Source organism: Barbus barbus (genome assembly GCF_936440315.1).
Source record: "Barbus barbus genome assembly, chromosome: 19".
NCBI lineage: Eukaryota > Metazoa > Chordata > Actinopteri > Cypriniformes > Cyprinidae > Barbus > Barbus barbus.
Genome location: NC_136747.1, coordinates 25,894,267 through 25,920,824, shown reverse-complemented (window position 1 = coordinate 25,920,824; position 26,558 = coordinate 25,894,267). Strand labels below are relative to the sequence as shown.

Here is a 26,558-nt window from a genome sequence, read left to right as displayed (position 1 = left end):
ACTCTAGCCTACAGTGTTCACCCACGCTGCAGACTTGCAAGGCTGTTAATTTTTATCCCCCCTCCCTAAAGCTCTTCAAGTTGCATCACTGCACTGAAAAATAAGGAAGGCAAAGCTACTTTTCCGAGAGCTGCTCAGGCCTTGAAATATTCAAGCTGATAACGATTACAAAAATGAAGAAGTGGAGAGAGAAAATGGGGAGCTTATTGCGCCAGTCAATATTGTGTTGTTATCAGTAGCAAAGGTATTAACTTGACCTGTTTAGTATGAATTTGGAGTCAATGTCAGGCATATTCATGCATTCAGAGAGGCCTGTGATGTATTGTGAGTTTCTGTGCTGAACGTTTGACTTTAAAATGCTATTCGAGACTTGAGAAAACTGAAAGAGCAATGTTGCCAAATCAAGTTTTCATAACTTTTAAATATTAGTGTTTTAATAGAATCTTTTGTTGAACTTCTCTGAATGTTATTATAGAATATTAGTGTTAAGGGTTACATAGTGATGCCATGTTCTCATTCGCACAATCCCAAGGCTACATAAAGATTAATTACTGAAATAATTGGGCAAAACTCACAAATAATATGTCTGGGTCACATTTTACTGCAGTATCAAAGGAAGTAATTAAAGAACTTTATTTTGCATAAAGAATCATGTTTTATTGTCAATTATGCAGATTTAAATTTTAAGATGCCATTACAGTGTCTTTTTTTTTTTTTTATGAGTATACAATAAAGCGTCTGTTTAATAAAGCCACAATGCAAAATAGGCTCCATTTACTTTGTAACGTAATTTAGCAGATTTTTTATTTTGTAGTGAAAATATGACCTGGACTCCGCCTGGTAATGTTTGGAGATGAAAGATACCATCTATCCACATGTTCTCAATATTATGAAACAAAACCGTATGTTTTGATAAGTTGATGTAAGTGCCTTCTGGGATGTGTTTTAGGTTTGCAAGCTCGCCGCAATTCATGCGATGTTGAAATCCTATATATTGTAAATGAATGCCATACTTAAAGACTGCAATCAATCAACAATATTGAGAAAAGAAGAAAAACAAGACCGCCTGAGCAACGGCAAATTGTCCCCACGTGATGCTACTTAATTGCTTCGCATTATGGTGCAAGTCATTATTAACTCGTCAGCTGTGGAGCTGATTATTCATGCACTCTGAATGTTGTGTTGTGTTATCAGGTTGTGACACTGTGTATGAAAAACACTTGGACCGATCGCTTCTGCCTGACGTCTTTTGTGTAAAAACTGCAACAGGTTCATATCACATCTGCTGTATTACAACAAATATTTGTCAAAACTTGTGAGAACAAACTATACTCTCTTGTTTTTGTTGAGGTTGTTATATACTATGGATGGAAACCAGTGCTATCTTGTGAGGTGTTGATGGTGTGTATCTTGACGTGACGTGTCCTGTGTGTGAGATATATATATATATACTGTATATGTATGTATTTATCATCGAGAAATCCAGTGAGACAAAAGTGTTATTTATCGGTACTGTAAATAACAGATGTAGTGGTCCGTTATGGCCAACACCAAATATAAAGCAGATGTAGTATAAAAGCCCAGAGTAGACAAGAGAATAACCTCAGCTGCCTTGAGTCGGTGATTTGGACAGCCGGGAATCCTGCGCGTTCAGCAGATGTAGCTTCCCAGACGCACACTAGTTAGTAACTGGCACACGGCCTGCGATGAAAGTACACTACGGATTGACGTTAACACACAAATTTTTGCACTGACAACTTTTTGCTCTCTTAACCCTCAACAACATGACAAGACGTCAACACTAGCTAAACACACACACACACACACATACTCAACTGTAGCGGGTGAATCTTGTGCTCATGTCCTGGTCATATGATGCCTGTGACTCAAAGAAGAGAAATAAGAAGATACTTTTTGTTTAAAGACCGTTGTAGCTTATTTTTCATTTTGTCATGGAAATACGAGTACATTTTCTAAATATTTTCAGGCCTTAAAAATATGAAAAATAGTACTGAATTTGTCAAAATAAATTTTTCTTTGTAATTGAAATGATATAAAATATAAATATATTACTTTTTAAAACGAACAAGTCAAATGGAAATGCTTTAATATTTAATATTTTGAATATTTTTACTAAATATTTTATATTTCGATTATTTTAATAATTACGGCAAAGAATGAATCTGAAAATAAAGTAAAACTTCACTTCAAAATAAACTCAACTAAAATGTAAATGCTTGTTATGTTTGGATTTTAGTTATTTTGTGACTTGTATTTTATATTTTGAATGCATTTTTTTTTTATTATTTATAATATATTAATTATGGCAGAGAAAATGGGCATTATTTTTTCTTGACTGTAATGATGTGAATATTACATTTTATTCAAAATATTGTTTAAAATATTTATTCAAAATACAAAATAAAAATATATCGCCTCCAAATGAACTCAAGTAAAATGTAAATGCGTTATTAGTATAAAGTTTACATTTTAACTGAGTTAATTTTGTCATTGTTTTATTTTAAATTTCGAATAAATATTTTTTTTCCAAAAAATAATATTTTAATATTTATGAATTTTGATTAGTTTATAGCATTGTTGTTGTTGTTGTTATTATTATTATTATTATTATATTTTCTACCTTTGATGTTGGGCTGAAATATGACCCAGGCCGTGATTTTCGTGAGATTCGCCCTCAGATCTCCCCGCACACACTGTGGCCATCCAGGATTTATTCTCCGCAGTTAAAAGCTACGTGAGAAACTATTACGCTGACATACACCAGTATTATCCCGTTTAGTGAAAGACATCATCAAGATTCATGCAAGTTTCCTCCATTCCTCGCCAATCATGCGGTTTTATAACCCTGTAAGACTCCTTTAGAAGAGGTGGGAACCCCTGGGGCTCTAATCCTCTCTGAAAACGGTGCCACAGCGGGCAGAACACTGGCAGGTTACAAACCAATGTTTCTGTCATGCAATTACACAGCCTGTCCGCAACCACTACTCTTAATTTTTGACAACAGAAATGGGTTATGGCATCTGCAGTTTGCATCTGCCTCCGGTCTCAAAGCAACTCGGAGCCATTAGATGAAATTGCGACTCCACACGTGTGTTTTCATGGCCTGCTCCCTCTCATCAGCTACTTGTGAATACTATAAATAAATTAGAGAACTAGCAAACGCATTACTAATTGATACGCAGCCCTCCATGCCGTCTAGTTGTTTTGCTGCTTTTTTGTTTTCATTGTGTAAGATATTTAGTCTGTTTTAGAGGAAGAGGATGCTTTAACATCACAAAGATGTGATTAGCGCTAACAAAAACACTTAAACTTGTGTGGTGTGTTTATTTGGAGCGGAAACAAAAGCGTGCACATTCCAAGTCCCATTATTGTCCTGTCACATTATTTTTGTATACTGGTTGTAATTAAAAACCTGGTGGATTTATAAGTGCTTTGTCTGGCGCATCTGTTTGTTGACTCGATATTTTCTGCATCTTGTGTTTTGTGAATGTTTCTCTTTCTGCCTTCCAGGAGCTCTTGTGATGCTGCAGGACGATGATGCACGGCTTGCATAGCTAGTCTCTGACAGAAATTACATTCTGACCCCCGACTGACAAGCAAAACGCAATCCTGGAAGGATGTTGATGTGTTTTTTTTGTGTGGCGGGGTAGCATGACGGGTGGCTAAACTCCTCGAGCATGCATCATAAAAAGTGGGTCACATGTTGAGAGCAGGATCAGCGGTGAGATGTGCTCTATTAGAGGTCAGATTGAGACCGAAACGCTCCGTTACACAATTAACTGAAGCATGCCGTCATAATCACTTAAAATAACTGAACCCACACGAGAGCCTGAGAAAGATGCTCATTTTGGAAGAAAATATCAGATGGCACTTTGAGGCTTCTGAACTCTTGATATATATATATATATATATATATATATATATATATATATATATATATATATATATATATATATATATATATATATATTTTTATAAAATTACTTATTTTTGTCATATGACACATTTAACAGCTTTTAAAAAATGTTATTGCTGAATAAAAGGCATAAAAGTTTTGATTGAAATTTTTTTTTTAAACTGATTCCAAACTGACATATTTTATAGCATATACATAACAAAAATACATACCTAAGCAAACTTTGGCAGTCTAGCGGTGCCTGAGGGGTTCCAAAGGTAGCCTCCATCAGGATGTAAACACAGGAATCTCACCCCTTTCCTGTTATCCTCCACTTGCTAATGGCTTTTGACAAACCTGCCGCCCATTGTGGCCTCGTTCTCATTGAGCCGGCAAGACACAGCGTGCCTCCCCTCAGCCTTGAGGGTCCACTTCAGGCACCTGCATCTGTCGCCTTGACAACACTCTGCCACTGTTCTGTCACCACCTCCAGTCTCTCTCGTTCCTTCCCTGCACAAAGACATGTCTGCACACGCTCGCCTCGGCTTTTGTGCCAAGCACATACAGTTAGTTTCCTAAAAACACTGACTATACTCTTAAATATAAGAGTTCCAAAAGGGGCAGGGCCATAACCACCATAGACACTGAGAGAGACAAGTACCCCTCCTCAATATTTAGAAATTGGAAAAACACTTTTTGCTGTAGCACATGTGGCATGTGAACCGATCATCTCTTTCTCATTACTAATAATGGCATGAAATAAACATGAAAGAACATCAGAAGGTATCTTGTTTAAACTGAAAGACATCAATTTACAACATATTTCAAGTTCAAGTCCACCGACGTTAGTCTACTCTCCTGTTTGTTTGTTTGTTGATTTGGTGTTATGATTGGTCAGATCGCCTGTCAGTCAAACCTATTATAATATTTGAAATTCTTGCACTGATCTGCTGCACTCCTTTACGTAGCACCCTGTTTGTTGTTAGGATGAAAAAAAAGGTTTAAAATGTACATATTTAGGCTGGTCTGTCTCAGCATAGGCTTTTGTCAATGTCAAATTGACTTAGTTGGCCAATTACATCAAAGTAGGCATGGCTTACTGTTCACAGAAGCAGAGCGTGAATTCCAGCACGAATCCTGAGTTTACGGTGAAAGAGAGCAAGGTAAGATGGAAGTAGTGAAATGTAATATTTTACAGCTGTTCTACAATAGAAATGTTAAATGACCAACAGTAATATCCAGTGATGGAAACCACTCGACCTTTTATCTCAAATATGGCTGTTCTGAATTGAAAGCATGGTATTATTTAAGTGATGAATGTATGAATGTGACGATATAAACGTTTCACGCTTATTCGACAGACTGTGTTCATATTGTGCTATATAATTTGAAAATAGTTCAAAATTATTATTTCTAATAACAGAATTTCCTTCCATTGTATGTCTTTAGCCATACAAATAAAAAATTCTAATAATAATAGTAACAGTTTTTGATTCCCTAAAGAAATTTTTAGTGAACAATTCTTACAAGAGGCATATTTTTCCTTAGTGTGAAGAACATAATCTAAGTCACTATTTTCCTCTTTAAAGAAGCTTTCGTTGAATGGAAAGTTTCCACTTTTTTTTTTCTTAAACTCTGTGTGAAGAACATTTTAATAATCGAAAGAATCTTTTTCCACTATAAAGAACATTTTGTGCAGTGGAGAGATTTCATGGGTGTTAAATGAGTGTAGGTTGTAGGAGACGTTGAAATTGTTCTGTATTATGGTTTGATTAGGACACAGTAGTAGGTACATCAGTGGTTGGCATCGATTGGGGGGGGGGGTCTTCCAAAGGAATATGTCGTGCTGAGATGATTGGCGTAATTCAATAACATTACACAACTGGAATTGTCATTTCTCAAGGAATGCCACATTCGGCCATCTGCCAGGTGGATTTTATCCATGCCGTACGGATAAATAACACTGGGTGAATTCAGATAAATGGGCTTCTTGCCATTTATTTGATTTGACATTTATATATACAGTAGGGTCCAAGAGTCTGAGACCAATCAGTGCTCAACAATAAGAATGGCCTGCAGCCAGTGTGATAGCATTTGGACCCGGTTGACAGGATTGTCACTCATCCCTTCAGGCTAGTGCTGCAATGCCACTGAAAATTTCACATTCATTGATCTTCAACATCCATTTTATGCCTTGCAAACATAAAGGCTTTTGTGATGTATTCTGTGCTGTTGTTGCAAATTTTGCTGATTTGTCGCCAAGATTGTTATCAAGCTGGCTGTCATAAATGTGGTGTAGTAGAAATGGCAAAAATGACAGGAGAGTTTTGAAAGAATGCATTTATAAGCACAGCTTCGTTTTAGAATACTGTTTTCTCTCAACACAATACCCTTTTCATTTCATTTAGATTACCAATTAAAATTCCTTTTTGTAAATTGTATGTGTGTATATATACACAGTACACACACATATTATGTAAACAAAAACTTTTATTTTGGATTAATCGGTTGTCAGCACTTTTATATATATCAATACATATATATATATATATATATATATATATATATGTATATGTATATATATATGTATATATATATATGTATATATATATTGAAAATGCATTGACTGTATATTGACTGTAAATGCATAGCTACAAATATCATTTGTCAAAATCAATATCATCACTTCTATAAATGCATAGCTACATGTATTTAACTTTTTTTTTATAAAAAAATATTTCCAGCAAAACAACTGAAAAGTCGAAGCAATTAACACATTATTTGAGAATGTTGTCTTTTAATTTTCAATTGATATGACATTTGCTTTAATCATAGCACTTTTACATTTACGTATTTGATTAGTGATCTAGAAATAGTGCAAACTCTTTTTTTAATGAATTTATAAAGGATTTTTAAAAGGTAAAACACTCTTTATTTCCAGGTTTAAATGATAACTAAAATCCTTGTCTTCAGTCTTTTGGACCCCACTCTCTTTCAATATATATATACTGTATAGAGAAGACAACCATATTTTATTTAACACAAACGAAGAGGCTTTGAAGAAAGTACAGTCCGTTTGATGTACCTTCCTGTTTAAAGTTTTAGGTCATGTCCAATGAAAATTTGTGAAATAACATCTTGTTCTTTGTTCACATCAATTAAATGTGCCTTTGACTCTGACTACAGTCTGTAGGTATCAACAAATACAGTAAACAAAACCGAACGAGTGACTGACATACCAGACCTGATGAGTTGTTTAATACGGCTGCTTGGGATGTTTGACTGTTTAGCTTTATTTTCCCTGCGAACAAGACAAAAAACATGGTTGCTATTGAAATAATTACTATTTCTCAAAGAATGTAGGTCTGCCGTCTTTCTCGCCGCGTTCCTCTTTTAACGCATTTTTCCTGCTGCTTCTCTCAGCGAGAATGTTATTTTTTTAATGGCACACTGAGGACTGATAGGCCTCAATTATCCTGTCCAGCCATTTGATCAGAGCTTTTTGTTTGTCTGATGGCTTCATGCTGGGGATGACCGGTCAATAGGTCTACTGTTTGCACACAAGTATGCACACTCAAAAACAACTAATTTTTTTTGTAGAGAACAGGGAGAATGCAAATGTAGGAAGACGAAGTTAGAAGTTTTTCCATCTGGTGCTGTTATTTTTTTTCTTAATTTCAGACTTTCTTTGTGTCCTTTTTTATAGTAGCTTGCATCAAGATCTTTTTACCTCTAATAGGAAATGGGTTGTTCATTTATCTAGGCCCTACAGTTTCACAAATTTCTCTTTGAGCCTCGAGAGGAATGAAAGCTCTTTTTAACCAACACCTATTACCCCAGCCATCTGTTCCCTGGGTGTGAAATAATTCACAATTTCTCCGATATTATCTTTTTCATTTTGCCTTGTCGTATTCATTTGAATGATTTTATTCCTCTACTTTAAGTTTTATTCCTTTCACAGTTTGGGTGAATTCACCCTTTTGCGCTCGGGCTCATTATGGTTAACACCCCCACTAGATGTGAGATTTTATTAGTCCTCTTGCCTCCAACCCCCTCGTGGGGTCTTCAGAAATTAAGACATTACCAACCAAACGCTTGATGCTGAACTAATGAGTCACTGAAACATGCCGGTGGGGAACTTATTTTAAACGCAGCCTGACTATATGCACTCTCTATTAAAGATAAAACGGGCTAAATATTTGTTACTGAAGTGGGATTGAATTGCACAGCACCTGTTAGGCCTTTTTGTGAACTTTTAGCCCAGTTTTTATTACTTTCCAGCTCTAAATCTGCTACCGTAATGCCGTGACAGAACGAGTAGAGTTGGCAACGTTGAACTGATTGCTGCCATCTGGAGTCTAGATGGACTTGTGGTAAAATAGAGCGTTAACGTCTATTAACATCAATAATCAATGTGGCATAAAAGCGTTTAATACATAGCTCGGCATGTGAGTGAAGCTTGTGTGGCGTATCCTGATCTCGCTTCTTCATTTACTGTACTTTTTTGACTCCCTTAAGTAATTAAAAAGGCAAAAATAAAATGAGGTTTGCCTTTTCTGACAGATGTTCAAGCTCAGCGGTAGTTAAACAATGGGCAAAACATTCTATAGCATCTATTTGGGTTCATGTTCTTTTACAGCTACACAATGAAGACTCTGGTGTTCATCATGGCTGCATTTATTGGATGAAAAATACAGTAATAAAATACCGTAATTTTTTACCAATTAAAATAACAGTTTGTTAGGTGAATATATTAAAATGTAATTTATATCACGTCACATGATCCTTCAGAAATCATTCTAAAATGCTGATTTGCTGCTCAAGAAACATTTCTTATTATCAGTGTTGAAAATAGTTGTGCTGCTTCAAATTTTTATGGAAACTATAATACGTTTGTTTTCAAGATTTTCTGATGAAAAGAACAGCATGTAAAAACATTATTAATGTCTTGACTGCCATTTTTGGTCAATTAAATGCATCCTTTCTGAACAAATAATATTTATTAAACAATTCTGACCCCAACATTTGAAGAGTAGTGTGAATATAAAACTGTTCAGTGCTCATTTGTGTTTATCCATAAAACAGATTTGAATGTCTTGAAATGTTAAAATATGCTGTATGTAAAAATAAACATTAACCTTGATTAATTAAAGCTGTAAAAGCTGGTCATTGTTAGTTCATGATACCTAACACATTAAATAATGTTTGAGATTTGAAGTGTTGTAAAGTTTTGGTGCATTCAAAAATATCAAAAACACTTTTCAAGCAAAACATTACAAAAAATAGGTTTTAAATGTAAATAATACATATGCTGTTACAGTAAACAGTATTTGGACACTTTTTGGATATCAAACATAAATCACCTTGACACCTAGTTGGTTGGCAAAGGTGGCTCTTAGAAAAGAAGAATAAACCCATCATTTGTTCACAGATGCCATTGGTTTTGACTTTTTTTTTTTTATGCAAAGAAATTCATGCATTTTAAGTGTCCAAATCCTTTTGTTATAAATAATCAATGTAATCACAATCTAACAGTAATGTATTTCATGCATGAGCAGGTCAGTATAACTGACTTGATTAAAACAAATTTCATAGCATTAACAAGCGTCTGCAGTGCCTGAAGTTATGAAATTGAACCATTTTGGCTTTTAATCGATGAACGCATTGATTCACACAGAGTTTTTAAACTAATGTTTTCATATTGGAGATGCTCTCTTTGAACATTGAATGCGGTTTGGTTTCAAAGAAGGGCCTGCTGAATGAAAGTGTTTTCTGAATGTCCTGAAGGTCTTTCAAAGCAGGTTATGGAAAGCCAGGTTAGGATTTAGTGGCAGATGGAAGCCACCGGAGCAGCGGTGTAGTTAAGCGCCCTGCTCAGGGGCACGGCTGTGCTGGACGGATCTGGGCTGTAACCGAATGCGGTTGGCTGAGTGTCCCGGGCCGCCGGCGCTGGAGCTGAAATCCCTCGGCCTCCGGTTGATGCTGTGGTCTTCCAGCACGCATGACCTCGCCAGGAGGTCAGGGGGCGATGGGCTGTCTGGCTGCTGCGCTATTGATGTTTTCTAATGGCTCGTCTGTGTCGGCTAATGGAGGGATGGAATTGGCTGTGACTTGAATCTTATATTTCAGTGAGTGTCTGTTTTTCATGCTCGTATATAGTATGCTCCAACCTCTTGCTGCTGGACATTATTGAGTATAATAGAGGTTCTTAGTAGTGTGTTTACATCTGAAGAGAACATCCTCTTATGAAGAACTTTGTTCAGTAGGGTTGTTGAATTGCTGTTTGGCTCTGTAGAAGTACTTCTGATGTTCATGTTCCTTGGTTTATGGACTCTTTCTAAAAAAAAAAAAAAAAAGAATTCAATCTTTTAGATGAAAATATGATCAATCTTTTTAGACCCCAAAATATGATTGTCTTTATTTTATTTCAGCTAGTTGCCAAGTTAACATTTCTCATTTTCATTTTTTTTTTTTTCTTTTATCATTTTATCTTGTTTTTTTTAAATATTTTAATAAATTAAATAATTTTTCAATTCATTTATTTCAATTAAATTTTATTATTTCACAGTTTGTTAGTATTTATTCCTTATTTATTTTCCATTTTTACCACTGCTTTAAAGCACCAGTATACTGCATGGAAATTTTATAGAGATCTATTATTTAACAAAAAATTATAACATGATGAAAATTACCTAGTGTTAAACACCATATATATATAAATAAATAAAAACAAGGTGTTTAACATATCGTCATGGGTAGCATGGGTATTTTGTAGAAATAGCCCAAAATTCATTGTATGGGTCAAAATTATCATATTGAATGGGTAAAAAATCATTAGGATATTAAGTAAAGATTATGGTCCATGAAGATATTTAGTCAATTTCCTACCATAAATATATCAAAACTTAATTTTTGATTAGCAATATGCATTGCTAAGAACTTCATTTGGACAACTTTAATTTTTTGGAACCCTCAGATTCCAGATTTTCAAATAGTTGCATCTCAGCCAACTATTGTCCTATCCTAACAAACAGAATTACTTATTTTCTGGGACAGTTTGTACTCTTTTTGTAGAAAAGTGCCATTTTTAGGACTGTTCAAATACTGTAGGAGGTGGTTTTGCATCCATCTAAATGACACTTTTTTTACAATGGTTGTCCAGTTTATTCATGCACTTAAAATGTTAAAGAAGTTAAACTCCTAAAAATGTGTTGTGCTCTCTGCATTCTTTTCTATTTTGTTCTGTCTTGCTGCTTCTGAACACTAGGTGTGACCTGTGTGATCGGCTCTGTGCTGCCACTGTGTTGTAAATGTGTATTAATTGCGTTTGTTTTTTGTGGACGGGCTATTTTTATCCTCTCTCTGGTTTTGAAGAGCTCCAGATGCGGTGGATATTTTTAATTCTGGCGTAACTGTATGTAAGCGTGTCAGTGTGAGTGTGTGTCCCCTGTGTGTGTGTGTGGATGTAGCTCTCATCTCTCCATCACTCGCTGCAGCTCCACACAGATGGACAGATAAACGGCTCTGGAGAATTCGCCAAACTCGCTGTTAAACTCCACTCCACTCTCTTATTTCTCCATTTCAATCCTTCATTCTCATCCTTCTTGGCGAGGGCCTCCCCAAAACTCAGCAAAACACACTGACAGCCTCTCTCGTTCACACACACGGGCGTTCTCTGTGGGACTTCCCCCGCTTTCATGTAGACAAAAGCGTGGCGGTTGGATCATCATATCTGTCTGTTCTTCTGTGATGCGCTACAGCAGCTCCCGTTGCCTAAAATAGCGCTGCTTTACCTGAGTTTGTTTCTTCACAGGTTGACTTGCAAAGAGAGATGAAGGGTGGAGGAAGGTGAGAGGTGGAAGTGATGGTAGGATGTGAGGTAGACGCTGTAGGTATCTGTCTGCTACAAAAAGATAAAAGCTACTTTGATTTTACAGTCAGTCAAGCTATTTTAAATTTTAGATGATTTAGATCACCTCTGCTGTTATTAGCCCACCTATTGTGCCTAACATAATATTTGAAAACACTATTGCCTTAACACTGTTAAATCTTTAGCAAATATCAAAATGAATATAAATTTTTTAAATTGTACATTATAAAGTTAATTAACAAATGATATATATATATAATATAAAATACAGTATTTTTTTAATCAATACTCACTTCTCCGCTTCGTGTGTACTTGCAGCAAATATATTTAATTACACTGAGGTAACATCACTACACCTTGTTTTTCATTCGGTAGGATGCTAGTAATGCCCACTGGTGAAATGGATGCTGTGTGTGAGCTTGTTTTGTGAGAATTGTTTTTGGTTTATGAAGTATCGAACCACAGCGTTCATGTGGAGTTGGATTCAGCACCTTAGGCTGGAGTGGCCTGTGAGAAGACTGCTATCTGCCTGCATGTGTACAAGTATCAGCCTGTGTGTTGTTATGGATATGTCTACCACATTGATACTGTTAGTGTGTGTGTCTCTGTGTGTGTGTATTTATCTGCAGACATCCATTAGTGCATGACAGTAGAGGCAGACAGGAACACTGTGTCTCTCGGCTGGGAGAGAGAGAGAGAGATTTTGAAATGCCCTGGCTTTTCTTTGCCTCCTCTTCCCTCCCTCTGTTTCCCTCCTTCCCTTTGTCAGGCTTTTCCTCTGTCTGTCACTGTCTGAGAGCACAATACCTGAGCTGGACACTTTTTCCCAGAACATATTGAAGACTCTATCAGAATTTGTGCCCAATGTGTCCCAGTTTCTTCTCGTGTCAAAAACAGTCTGAGCTGAATTGGGTGAGCAGCTGCTGAGTGTTTCGGCACAAAATTCACTTATTCACTAAGTACCAAGGCCATCATCAGGGCTTGCGATACTTTTGAACCTGGCTCTAAATCTGAAATATTGCACCGCTGTATTTAAATCAGCTCATTGTCATTCTTTTCAACACAATCACACTTTCCTTCTATGTAAATTAGTCTTTTTAATAGAATGTGCTTTATTCACAAAACTATTTGCCTATTAACTCTGTGCTATTACCGCTCCAGGAAAGCAGGCAGTACACTGAATTTCATTTGAGATCTTTGTACATATTTTTCTTTTGATTTATGGCAGCAGTTATTCATCAACTGATGATGAAAAGATGAAGCGTTCTGGCTAGACATAGACATATATCCAGATTTGGGTTGTGTTGAAGCTCATTTTTAGCTTTTACCTCTGTATTGATTTCTAAAGCCTCTACACATTAACATCAGTCAATTTCGGTGGAAAAACATTAACATTTATATGCATTTCCTGTATAGCAGTTCTCATTTATTTATTTAGTTTATAATGTTTTTAGCATTTGTAAGTTTTGAGAATTTTTATATATATATATATATATATATATATATATATATATATATATATATATATATATATATATATATATATATATATATATATATATATATATATATATATATATATATATATATATATATATATATATATATATATATAAATTATTCAAATTTATTTAATTATTTATAATATGGTTTCATAAATTGTTGGCCCTGAATTTATTTATTTGCTTACTTGCATACACACTCACTCACTTATAATCTGTTTTCCTCATTTGTCAGCTCTGAAAAGGTATGTATGAATTTATTAGACAAATCTGGTGTTTATATTTTTGAATATCTTTTTTTTAATCATGATCTGTTGAGTTGGTATGTTTATTATAAAAGTATACTATATTGATTTATAATCTGGTTTCATAAATTGTTGGCCATGAAAAATTATTTCTTTTATTTTACACATTTTTTTACACAATTGTTTTTTATTTGGCCCTCGATTTTTTTTTTTTTTTTTTTCTTCCAAGTTTGATTTCAAGAAATATGATTTTTTTTTTTATTATTGTTATAAAGCAGTGACAGAGGATTGCTATCTTGGAGTGCTATAAAAGTCCTAGTTATGGATGCCAAATCATGGTAGTTTGCCATCTTCCACTACCAGTGACTCAAAACCGGCCTTCAAGATGGGAAATTCTGGCACTCAAATCGCATTCGGCACTAATTTTGTGGGTGTGTTTGCACTGTTACTTGATTTACATAACTCCTTTAGCGAGTTGGCCGCTAAAAGATGCAAAACAAACGATGCTAGCAGCATGCGCAACTCCGTCTTAATGAAACTCCTAATTTGTCTGTATCAAATCAGCCTAAAATACTTGCAGCATGTGTCCACGTGTTCGGGGAGGTGTGGGTGACCAAGTGTGGGTGCATTCAGGGCGCTGTTTTGAATTTCTGTCTTGATAATTATTTTGGCTAATTACGACCTAATTGTCGTGTTAACGGAGCATTTTTGGCACGTACCTTTACGCCAAAGTCCAGCTGAACCTGCAAGTGCCTCTGACGTTTTGTGTCACTCAGAGGAAGTTGAAAAGCTGTGGTTTGAGCGGCTGAACGTGTTACGTGGTCAGCCGCTGTGATGTTCAAAAAGCCCCAAATTTCTTTCTGATCACAATGACACAGCCGTGTGCTCAGATCTTCTGCCGTTAATTGTGGCTGTCAGCGACTAAAGTGGGTTTGATTGGCAAATCGAACACTTAAAAGCATGATTTAACGTACCCTCTGGTTTGACTGGGAAAGTAAGTTTAGTTTCGCTACTAAGAATAGCTTTGTGAGCGGAAATGATTGGGGTGCAGTGTTTTTGTGTGTGTGTGTGTTTGCGCATACCTACAGGCGCTGTGTGGATCATTCAATGTTTAATCCATTATTTCCCCCTCCTGCACAATTCCCGACACACGCGCTGCATCTTTAATGCAGACAGAATGTTGAAATGATGCACCTCCATATTTCGCATTCCTTTCTCTCCTTATCTCATCACTTTAACAATTGGAAGAAGAAATTGGATGGAGTGGCTGAATAAATCTGAGATTTTATGAGCTCACGTCAACAATGGCGAGTGAATTTTGTAATTTGATTAGATCAAGCGGCGTTCATAATTAATCACTTCTTTTGTCGACTTCCGGCGACGTTAAATATTAATAATCTCACAAATAACAATACAAACAGGCCGAGCTGAAGGAAAACACACTATTTACATTTGAGTCGATATTCTTCGCTTGGAGATGGAGGCTTTGACATTATTTGCAACTTTAACATCTTGCTATTAATAACTTTTCACTTCATCCCAGTTGCTGGCAGGAAGCACAATTTCAATTCTCATTCTTTCAGTTGTTTTATTAATCCTTCTCTTCTCCTCCGCAGGCTTTCCTCGATTTGTCATCAACGCTTAAATGCTGCCGATGGCTTAGTTGTATTATCCTGTGCTCATTTCTTTTCCCCTTTCGTCTTTCAAGGCTCTTTCATATTAATGTTTGCATTTACTTTCATGTTTGCTATTTTAAAAGGGGCGATTTTGCTGTTTGTTAATTCATATAGATGAACGTGTATATTGAGATCTCATAACATGCATTTTATGATCTTAATGAGTCTGATTTCACAAGCAGTTTGCATGTGTTATTTCTGCTGTCCAATAACGACCCACTCTCTGCGCTAGTAATGTGTGCCGTGTGTATTTAAATCAATGCAGTTAGTTTTTTTGTGTTCACAGTGTCATGGTGCAATTAACACTGTAACTGTTGGGCATTTTGGACTGGCCTACGAGATTGGGAATTGCACCATGCAATGTTTTCCAACACTAATTTTGCACATTTGTGGCATAATTCCTTTAGTGAATTGAATGCTACAGCAAATCAGATAATGCATGCAAACAAATTACACTATCAGCAGGAGCAATTCATTCTTAATTATTAAAAAACATCTAAATCTTAGGCAAATTATTTAAATTATTATTATTTACTGTTTTTAAAAGCAGCATACAAGCTCAGAAATTGGACCGTTCAAATGTTCTCCAAAACTAACTTTGCATGTTTGTTGCATTTTCTGATTTTCATAATTCCTTTAGTGAATCAAATTCTCAAGCAAAGCAGCACATGCAAACAAATTATACCATTCAGCAAGAGCAAATCATTTTTATGTAAATGCTTTTATTAATAATAATACAAATAAAATATAGCCTAATATTTTTAATTCACCATTTAATTTGGTTAGATTTTTTTTAAAGCATTCTAGAAGATTGGGAATTACACCATGCCAACATTGTCCAACTTTGCTTATGTGATCTGATTTTCATCATTCCTTCAGTCAATCAAATGCTAAAATACGACATGCAAACTATTTATACCTCTTAATTTAGTTTTCCCCCAGAAACAAGGTTAAATATCTTATGTCGTTTTGCTTACCAAGCAAATGCATCTTAATTTAAGAATTTTTATATATTTTGACTAGAAACAAGACAAAAATACTAAGTAAGATGAGCCTTTTTCGCAGTGTATTATTAATTTATTTTTAAATTAGTTAATTAAATTCATATTTTTTTTTACATTCTTATTTAATTATCCATTTAATTTGGTTTGATTTTTGAAAAGCACAGCATTTATGGAGTTGGAGTTGATGTTATTTGAACTTTTACCAACATGCTACAATGCTTTTTATCTTGGCACTTTGCTCCATAGAGCTCAGTGCATTTGGAAACATTTTATATGCATTATATTATCTGCTTACTCTATTAATTTTTTTCAGAATGTGCTCCTTTTTATGAATTTATTTGGGCCGTGGCCTCTCACTCTTTCTCACTTTCTTCATGTGTCTATCCATATATTAATTCCTGAAGGGCGCTAATATCCCTGTTCTGCTTTCATCTGTCTGTCTTAAGTCTTATACAATTATCATAACCTTGCACAATCAGAATAGGCCGCTTTCATTTCTCCGTACTCTTCTCTCTCTCGCCAACTCTCCATCACTCTGTCTTGTGTGGCGACACACTTGTTCAGTTTTGGTTCAGATCACGGTGACACAAAAGATCCAGTTGTCAAATGGCTGGATGTACCGAATCACTCGCTGAACAGTGTGTGCGCAGTGCATTTCATGTTCCCGCTTTAGTTTATTTCTTTCTTTCAGCTTTTATTCATGTCCGTCTCTGGTTCCCGGTGTTGTTACGTACACAAACAAACTCAGTATGGAATAAACCAGCATGCTAGTGGACTCCACGGCTCATGCTGTGTATCTGACGATACAGTGCCCATGTCTGCGTCCCCTCGGGTTAACATGATGCATGAACGGCGTCCACCTGGACACGTGACAGCCGTCGATACGCTTTAAAAGAGACCTGCGAAGTATCCAGACACACACACAAAGCCAGAGTTTAATTCGGTTATCAAAAGCAGCATTTCCAAACTGCTAGCCATTTTGTCCCCCAGCTTCACCAGAAGATAACATCCAATTACATGAAAGTAAAGAATGGAGAGCGTTTATTACTGTCATCTGCTGCGTTAATCTCAGCATAATCTCAGTTAATCTCAGCAATCTCAGCATGCTTGCAAATGTGATCGTACTAAAATACAGGCATGTGACGGGTCCAAACAGGCCTGATCAAACTGCAAATGTGCACGCTACACACTCGATCCTCACACTGTATGATTGATAACTGTAAGGCAGACTGAGCTCTAATATATAGGCAAGTCGTGAGAGCGTGCAATTATGTGCATGTAATTATAACTGATGGAGTGGTGCTCCGTGAAGTGAATAAAGTCCATCAAAAGATGTTTTCATTTGATTTGAAGAGTTCGTCAGAGACTCAAATCAGGGAAAAGGAGCTGAATTTCCCATCAATCAGTGCAGAGGAATGTAAATGGGGAAATGGCGCAATCTGGGTTGAAATGTAATCTTTGATTTGACGGCGAATGTCTGTTGGCGTTTCTGTGAATTGGTTTCTGATGACTGGCTGTGGTCGAGTGGGTTCGGTTGGGAATATTTGTTTTGTTGCGTGTTTGAGTGAGTCAGTGTTATTTTTTATGTCGCGGGATGAGGACGAGGTTTTGCCGTAAAGGTTTTTCTTCATAATTCAGGGGTTTTATGAAGAGACACTGCCTGATTGTGAAAAGAGCTCATTTAGAGCAACAGTATTTCATAGTGTAGGTCAAACATAACAGAATACTGGCTTATTTACCAGACTGTTTTCTCTATTATGAGTTTTCATTCTCGTCTCAAAGGAATAGAGCAATCAAAATTCTCAGGGTTGGTGGTGTTGGGTAGGGGGCCTGGAGCTCTATCGTTACCCCGAGTTTGGTGGAGTTTGTCCCCATCCAGGGTGAGTTAGAGCCAGGTCAAAATTTGAGGGAGTCTATCTCCGGCCCCCAGAGGCCTATCGACTTGTGGCTGGTGGCGCTAGGTAGGGGGCCCGGAGGTCTATTGGAACCCAGTGTTTGGTGGAGTTTGTCCCCACTTTGGGTGTTACAGCTGGTCAAACTTTCAAATTGGGGGGGGTCTATATCCGGCCCCCGGAGACCTATCGACTTGGGAAAGGTGGCGTTGGATAGGGGGCCAGGAGCTATAATTTCTCCCGAGTTTGGTGGAATTTGACCCCACCTAAGGGGAGTTATAGTAGGTCAAACTTTTAACTTATTTCAATAAGTTGCCAAGGCAACATTTCTAATTTTTGTTTACATTTTAAAATTCAAATATTCATCTAATATTTGTATCCTATTTTATTTAAAAATGATTTTAATTACTGAAATTTGAGTTATTTTCATATTTAAACTTATTTCAGTTATTTAACATTTTTCTTTTCTTTTTTTTTTTTACATTAAGTTAACAATTTTCATTGAATATTTATATTGCATTTTTCTTCAAAACTTTTTAATTACTGAAAATTATTTTAAATAGTTTTAGTAAACAATAACACTGGCTGTCAATCTCTAAAAAACACACTGTAAAAGCACCATTCTACATAGAAGTGCCACATAATTACTCCATACATCTTTTGTAGTCCATAAGTCTTCTGAAGTCAAACCTTAGTTTTGTGTGAGACGTAGACCAATATTCAAGTTGTTATTGTTTACTGGTTAGTTGTTATTCACTCTTGCTGCTCTCAAATCTCATTCTCCATTCCACATAACTTTGCGCACCGTGTTTTGGATGCTAATGAAATTTCAGTCAATAACAAATAGGAATCCTCACAGAGACGTATTGAATAGCTTCAGAAGTCTTGGAAGAGCGTACACAAAATGGACTACATTTATAGTGCTTTATTTTAACAGTCAGTGGTCACTATGTGCTTTTGTTATGTGGAATAGAACAGCGTGAACATTTATCCTAACATCTCCTTTTGTGTTTCTCGGAGTCAGCCACACAGGTTGGAAACAACATGCAGATGAGTAAATGGTGACAGAATTGTTATTTTTTAGGTTAACTATACCTTTAAAATATATTAGTTGCCAACTGTATGTGAGCAGACGACGTCTTGGTGTGTTTTACAGCTAAACAGGGTGATTTCAATATGTGCAGAGCGAGTGAACGTGAATCTTGAACTGATTTTTCCCGCTCCGTGCAGATTAGAGCTGGGATTTCCCTAGCGCAGATGAGCTGTGGTTAATGGAGAAATACTCGTGGCTTTCACAGGTCTCGCCGAGCGATTGCACCTCAGCTCGGGCAATCATTCGCATGATGTTTCTTGTAAATTGAATCACTTTGTTTTGATTTAGTTGGTTATTTAGAAGTTTGATTTCCTTTGCTTTGTACTTAGTTTCTGCTGCTTTCTTTTTCCCACTTCTATTTCATCACCATTTTATAGAAATGCCCTAGGATTTTACAGGAAACCGTTTTTCCACTCAGCCACAAGCTCATTCTTGTGAAATTCTTAGTCAACGCTTAGTCATACTTCACACACTAAGAAAACTCAAAATAATATGTGACTAAGTCTTTAAATCCACCTACAGAAGCATAGTGTCCTGTAACTCATTAAGTGCTCATTTGCCCTCATGATTGGCTTGATATTCACATTTAGAGTGCACAAGAAAAAATTGCAGCACATGCGTGTATGTCTGCATATGCATCTTTTAAATCATGCTAGTTGATTTGTGCACACGCCAAAGGCCTTCAGTAGTGATTTTCATGCCATCTGCAAGACCCACTGTCTCTCTCCCCATGACTTCAGTTTCACAGTCCACACAAACTCTCATAAACACACCAGAAACTAAATAGTTCACCCAAAAATTAAAATTCTTTATCTACTCGCCCTCAAACCTATATGACTGACTTTCTTGTTCTTATCTGTTTTGTTTCGATTTTTTTGTTTTCCAGTAACCAGAATGATAAATAATTCAATTAGATTATGATTATGATGATTCAAATTATGATGAATTGTTTTTCCCCTTGGCCTTAAAGGAATAGTTCATGCAAGAATGGAAATTTGCTAAAAAATTACCCACCCTCAGGCCATCCAAAGTGTAGATGGATTTGTTTCTACATCAGAACAGACCCATCAATGGATCCTGAATGGGTGCCGTCAGAATGAGAGTCTAAACAGCTGATTAAAACACCACAATAATCCACACTACAGTCCATCAGTTAATGTCTTGTGAAGTGAAAATCTGCATGTTTGTAAGAAACAAATCCATCATTAAGGCGTTTTAATTTGAAGCCATCGCTTCTAGCCAATCAATAAGTCCAGAATTTATAATAAAGCTTCCCCTGTTGTCCTCTCAAATTAAAATTCACTGACGTTTTTGACTGTTTGTAAACTGTGCTTGATCTGTACAGATTTCCCTCCTGATTCAGACAAGACAACTTTTTCACTGGAGAAAGCAATATCATGGATAGGGGACTCCAAAACTTTTGGGCTTTTGTCCAAAAGCAACATTTAAAAAAAAAAAAAAAAAACTTTGATTTATGGATTTATTTCTTACAAACATGCAGCTTTTCACTTCACAAGACATTAACTGATGGACTGGAGTGGTGTGGGTTACTTGTGGATTATTGTGATGTTTTTATCAGCTGTTTGGACTCTCATTCTGACGGCACCCATTCACTGCAGAGGATCATTGGTGAGCAAGTGATGTATTGCAGATGTAATGAATTTCTATAAATTTGTTCCCATGAAGAAACAAACTCATCTACATCTTGGATGGCTTGAGGGACCATACATTTTCATCAAATTTTAATTTCTGGGTGAACCGTTCCTTTAATCCTAAACATAACCCTAAAATCACATTTAATCATATCTGATCATTATCTGTTGATCCAGAAACACATCCTACCTAATATTACAAACAAGAATGGCTTATTTGTTTTAATCAAATGCACTCGCTTGGTCTAACCGCACTTTGTCTTTTTTTGTGTACTTCACGGTTTGGATGTTCCCTTCATATTTAATAAGAGAGATGAATATTTCATCTGCTCCGCGATTAATATTTGTTATGACGGTGAACTGGATATTGAGTCTCAAGGCGGTGCGATGTTCGGCTCAGGATTACATGTGTTGGATATGATTGTGTGTGGTTACGTAGCATCGCTAACATGCTTTTCGTCTCCTAGCTATAATTACGTGACTGTACCGGCTGTGAGGAAAGGAAGGTGTGTGTTTGTGTAGATTAGATGCTGTATTTCCTGAGCAATACGAACACTTTAATCTCATTCTTAGTTTTAAGGCATGATTCCTTCCTCACTATGCATGAAGGAGTTTTTGTGTGTGTGTGTGTGTGTGAGAGTGTGAGTGTGTGTTGGTACACAGCCTTGATGTTGACTTTGTGTGCTTGTGTGTATTGGATAAAGGACCCAGTGTGGGTTCCCATTTCAGAGAGTAAAAAGCATATTTACCGTCTGGCCTGCGCGTGTGTGGACGAGGCTTTATACTCACTGTGCGGGTGGCATCTCAAAGGGTTGCATAAATACATGTGAAAAACACAACTTTGAGCACATCATAAACTGAGGAAACTGAGGTCTTTTGAGAGTGTTTCAACTCAAGTGCTGAGTGTAAATGCAGGATGATTTGTGTTCTACCCCGTGGCTGTTTGTGTGCGTGTGCATATGCTTGGTTATAGCTTTGCTGCCAAAAGTAAAATGCATTTATTTATTTGTTTTTACTTACCTTACCTTTTTTTTTTTTTTTTTTTTTTTTTTTTTTTTTTGGTAATATCCACTACTGTTCAAAAGCCTGGGGTTAGAACGTTCTCAGGATAAAAGATACTAAGCTGTCACTGCGGCGGTGCTAAAGCTATGTACACTTAGGTACTACTTTTAAAGTACTAATATGTGCCTTTAAAGGGTTACTCAAAACAGGGTTAGGGTTAGGTGAAAATGAAAATTTTGTCATTAATCACATGTCGTTCCAAACTCATAAAAGCTTGTTTATCTTCGGAACACAATTTATGATATTTTGAATGAAAACCGGGAGGTTTGTGACTGTCCTATCCTTCAGAAATCATTCTAATACGCTAATATTCTGCACAAAAACATTTCTGATTATTATCAATGTTGAAAACAGATGCTGCTTCATTTTGTGGAAATGGTGCTAAATTTTCCCCTCCAGGATTCTTTGAAAAGTACATTTATTTGAAAAATGATTTTTTTTTTACATCATATTTTTACTGCCACTTTTGATTAATTTAATGCATGCATTCTGAATAAAAATATGAATTTCTTTAAAACACACACACTTTTGCATGATAGTGTATATAATGTTATGTAAATATCTTACAAAAAAATATGAAAACAGTTTGTGTTAGCGTTTAATTGCTGTGTAGGGTTAAGAAATGTAAAATATGATTAGCTCACTATGAAAACAAGTGTCAATGGAAAGTCCCTGCCATTATAGAAAAATGTTTGTTATCGGTTGGGTGGCAAAAGGAGGAAGAAACATGGCAGATGGTAGAAAGAAACAAGTGAAGGAGGGAAAAAGGGAGAGTCTCTTTCTCTCTCTCTCTCTCTCTCTCTATCAGCAGCTGAGAGCTCCAGATGGAGTATGACTACAGTGTGTGTGTGTGTGTGTGTGTGTGTGTGTGCTCATGCTATACCATACATGCATATAGAGCGACCAGAGTTTCACACTTTGTGGATGATTTCTAACTGAACAAATGTTAGATAACTCATCTAGATGCAAATGAAAGCTTAAGCTCTTAGTCTAAAACGCACTCTGTGTCCAAACTATTACCCCCAGCTTTAATGATTCATGATTAAGGGTATGTTCAGTGCATATTAGGGTTTTGCAGCATTTTATTAATATATTTGTTATACATATTACATATTACACATGTAAAATATTTGCTGTGCCAGTAAATCACACTAAATATATAGTTACAGATGTCATAAATTAAAATGTTGTAATTCATGACATATGTTGAATTTAAATCATTCATTGTATGTGTGTGTGTGTGTGTGTGTGTGTGTATAGAATACTTCCACTACTACTAATATTAATAATGAAATAATTTATAAAACATTATAATTTTAAAGAACTGATGTAGATTTCTGCGATGGCAAAGTTGAAATTTTAACTTAAAAAAAGCTGAAATGTTGGTGCTCAAGAAACATTTCATATCATCACAGTAGTTTTTCATGAGGAGTAAGTTCAAATTTCAGTGGAAAAGCATTTGTTTAAAATAGCATTATTCTTGTAACCATGTCAAATCTGTGCCCATGTTAGACATTCAGTTCACATAATTTAACAGACGTTTAAAAATTTCCAATGCAGCAAGTCAACGTGCAGTTTTAAACCGACTTCCGAAATCTTTCACAGTGTTTCAATCTTTTATGATCATTTCAAGACTTTTTTAAAATCGTTTTGAGAATAAGCATTTTATAATATTCATTTTGATGGAGGGGTTAATTTTTGTTTTTGCTGTGAAAATTATATAAAGGATCTTTTAATGGAATCATTAAGTGTAGGTCAAGAGGGTAAACATTCCCCAATTTTCGCATCCAATTATGATCCAGAAATTACCCTGTACCAACCAGCCAGCTAACCTCCTGCATGCATACTTATTGCAGGGAAGAGCTCTGTGTGTGTGTGTGTGTGTGTGTGTGTGTGTGTGATTTGACTGCATTATGCATGTGACATGTTCCGTCCATGTGTGTGAAATGCATTTGATGGGGCTTTACGCCTGTCAGACAGTGTATTCACTTTGGCGCTCGCTTCTTCAGTGGTAGTGTTTAGCATTAGCATGGTGAAACATGTTGTTCCCCCGAGGCTTTCCTTCAGCATCTAAACAGCTGTGTGTGTGTGTATGCATGTTTTAGATGCTTTGGAACAGAAGCACACCCACCACATACATACTCAATTCCTCTTTATCTGCTAGCTTAGTGGAACTTCAGGGAAATTTCTATTGAATGAGAAAATGCCATTGATTAAATGGAACACTTTTGTCTGCATTGCCTGCATTCAACAGCCATCCGCTGCAGAAGCATGCTTGTTGGGATGATTTTATATATGCAACCTTGGTGGATTTGTTATGGTTAACAGTAGTGCTCTGTTAGGCACAAAACTATAATGCTGTCTTTTGATCACAGATGTGGCTGAGTGAGTGCATGTGCTCCAAATCATTGGCCTTCTGTTCACCTGGTATTACCATCCGTCACGGATGATCTGATCACAAGCTGACAGTGCTAAATACAGGTGTATCCGGGGGTCCAAAACGTTTTGTGATCCCATCACTCAAACCATAGTCAAAAGTGGTCAGACATGCATTTAGTGTAAACGCTAATGCATCTTGATGCACCAGCAGGGAAGCCTCCTATTCGCCAAACACAGATTCACTGGGAAAAACAAAGGTTTGAACTTTCATGTCTAGGTACGACTTTAAAAGAAAACAACTGGCATAAAAAATAATAAAGAGAAAATATTTTTTTTAAATAAAAATGTAGAAAAGACGGACAAGACTTAACAGGACGTTTTTAAAAAATGGTTGAAATTCATACTTGGGTTGAGAAAAACGGGAAAATATATATTTATATAAATGCATAATCATTAATTTAATTATTTATTTGGATTTTTAATGTTTTTTTTAAAGAAGTCTCTTCTGCTCACCAAGCTTGCAAAGTACAGAAAAATTCTGAAAGATTTTTGCTATTTAAAATAACTGCTTTCTATTTTAATATATTTTAAAATGTAATTTATTCCTGTGATGCAAAGCTGAATTTTTAGCATCATAACTCCAGTCTTCAGTGTCACATGATCCTTCAGAAATCATTCTAATATTCTGACTTGCCGCTCAAAAAACATTATTTATTATTGTTGTTGTTGTTGTTGAATATAATTTTTTCAGGTTTCTTCGAATAGAAAGTTCAGAAGAACAGCATTTATCTGAAATAGAAATCTTTTGTAATATTATAAATGTTTTTATCATCACTTTTGATCAGTTTAAAGCATCCTTGCTAAATTAAAGTATTAACTTCTATAAATTAATTCCCACAAATAAATAAATATACTGACTCCAAGCTTTTGAATGGTATAATGTTACAAAAGCTTTTTATTTCAGATATACGCTGATCTTTGGATCTTTCTATTCATCAAAGAATCTTGAAAATAATGTACTCAACTCTTTTAAATATTGATAATAATAACAATAACAACAACAATAATGTTTCTTGAACAGCAAATCAGCATATTGAAATGATTTCTGAAGGGTCATGTGACTGAAGGGAACAGCTGAATGAAAATTCAGCTTTGATAACAGGAATAAATTACATTTTAAAATATAGTCAAATGGAAAGCAGTTATATTAAATAGTAAAAATATTTTGATCAAATGAATACAGGCTTGGTGAGCAGAAAAGACTTCTTTAAAAAAACATTAGAAATCTTACTGTTAGTGAACACATCATTTTACCTCAATTATTTCAAGGTATAAAATCTTATCTTAATACTTGATAAATGGCTATGCTATTTTTCTTATCAACATTTGTGGGATTTAGTCAGCTCTTTTGAGGTTAATTTATCTTGTTTTGTGTCTCTATCTGACATTGTTATGCTGAATATCAAAAATGTTGTTAATGAGGGATTTGTGGAGACATCAATGAGTTTAGATTTGTGGAGTAACAATTATAGTTTTATTTGAAGTAAAAAGATAAAAATCAGACCCTAGGGGCAAAGTGCACAGAAGGCAATTAGCAAAGGCTTCTATTTATTTCCTTTAATAATACATTGGCTGATGCATCATCATCCTGCTTATGCAAAAATTACATGGAGATATGTTTAAATTTAAAAGTAAATACACGTTGTTCTTAAGGGGGCAATCTTCCCCCATCTTACCTGATATATATGGCCTAATATCTCCTGGATAACATGATCATCAGGTTGTGACTTCAGCAGTTCATTCAGTTCTTCATCTGCTGAGTATATATGGACAATTGTCTGGTCTGTACTGAGCGACTGTTTGAGTTTCCAAAAGTCGACTTTTCTTGCTCTCTTTCTGAAAACCATCAGCTATCCAATGGTTGTCCAGTCCTTGCCTGCATGTAAATGCCGCCATCTACAATGTACCTTTTGCTGTGGTATTTTTAAACCTCATTTCACCAAAATGAAGCACACTCTGTACCCCCGGAACGTAATGCTATGGAATTACACCATGCATTTGTTGCAAAAATCTTCCAAGTAAAAGCACAAATGCTCTTACAAAAGCACTGAAAAGAAAAATGGTTTGAAAAAAAGATAGTGTACTTGTACTGTTTAAGTACACCGGGAGGGAAAATGACTGACGGGTTGTCAGCTTGTTTTTAATAGGGCAGGGTTTTCCAGAGAGCACTTTGTGGCGGATCTGCATCGATTTTCGCTTCAAGAGTC

The 26,558-nt window shown here is 35.8% G+C and overlaps 1 protein-coding gene across 1 annotated transcript in view; it reads left to right on the top strand.

Moving 5' to 3' along the window:
- LOC306885705 (nectin-2-like) overlaps nucleotides 1–26,558 on the top strand; it is a 138,059-nt gene that overhangs the window by 79,904 nt on the left and 31,597 nt on the right. The gene's annotated exons all lie outside the window — the stretch shown is intronic.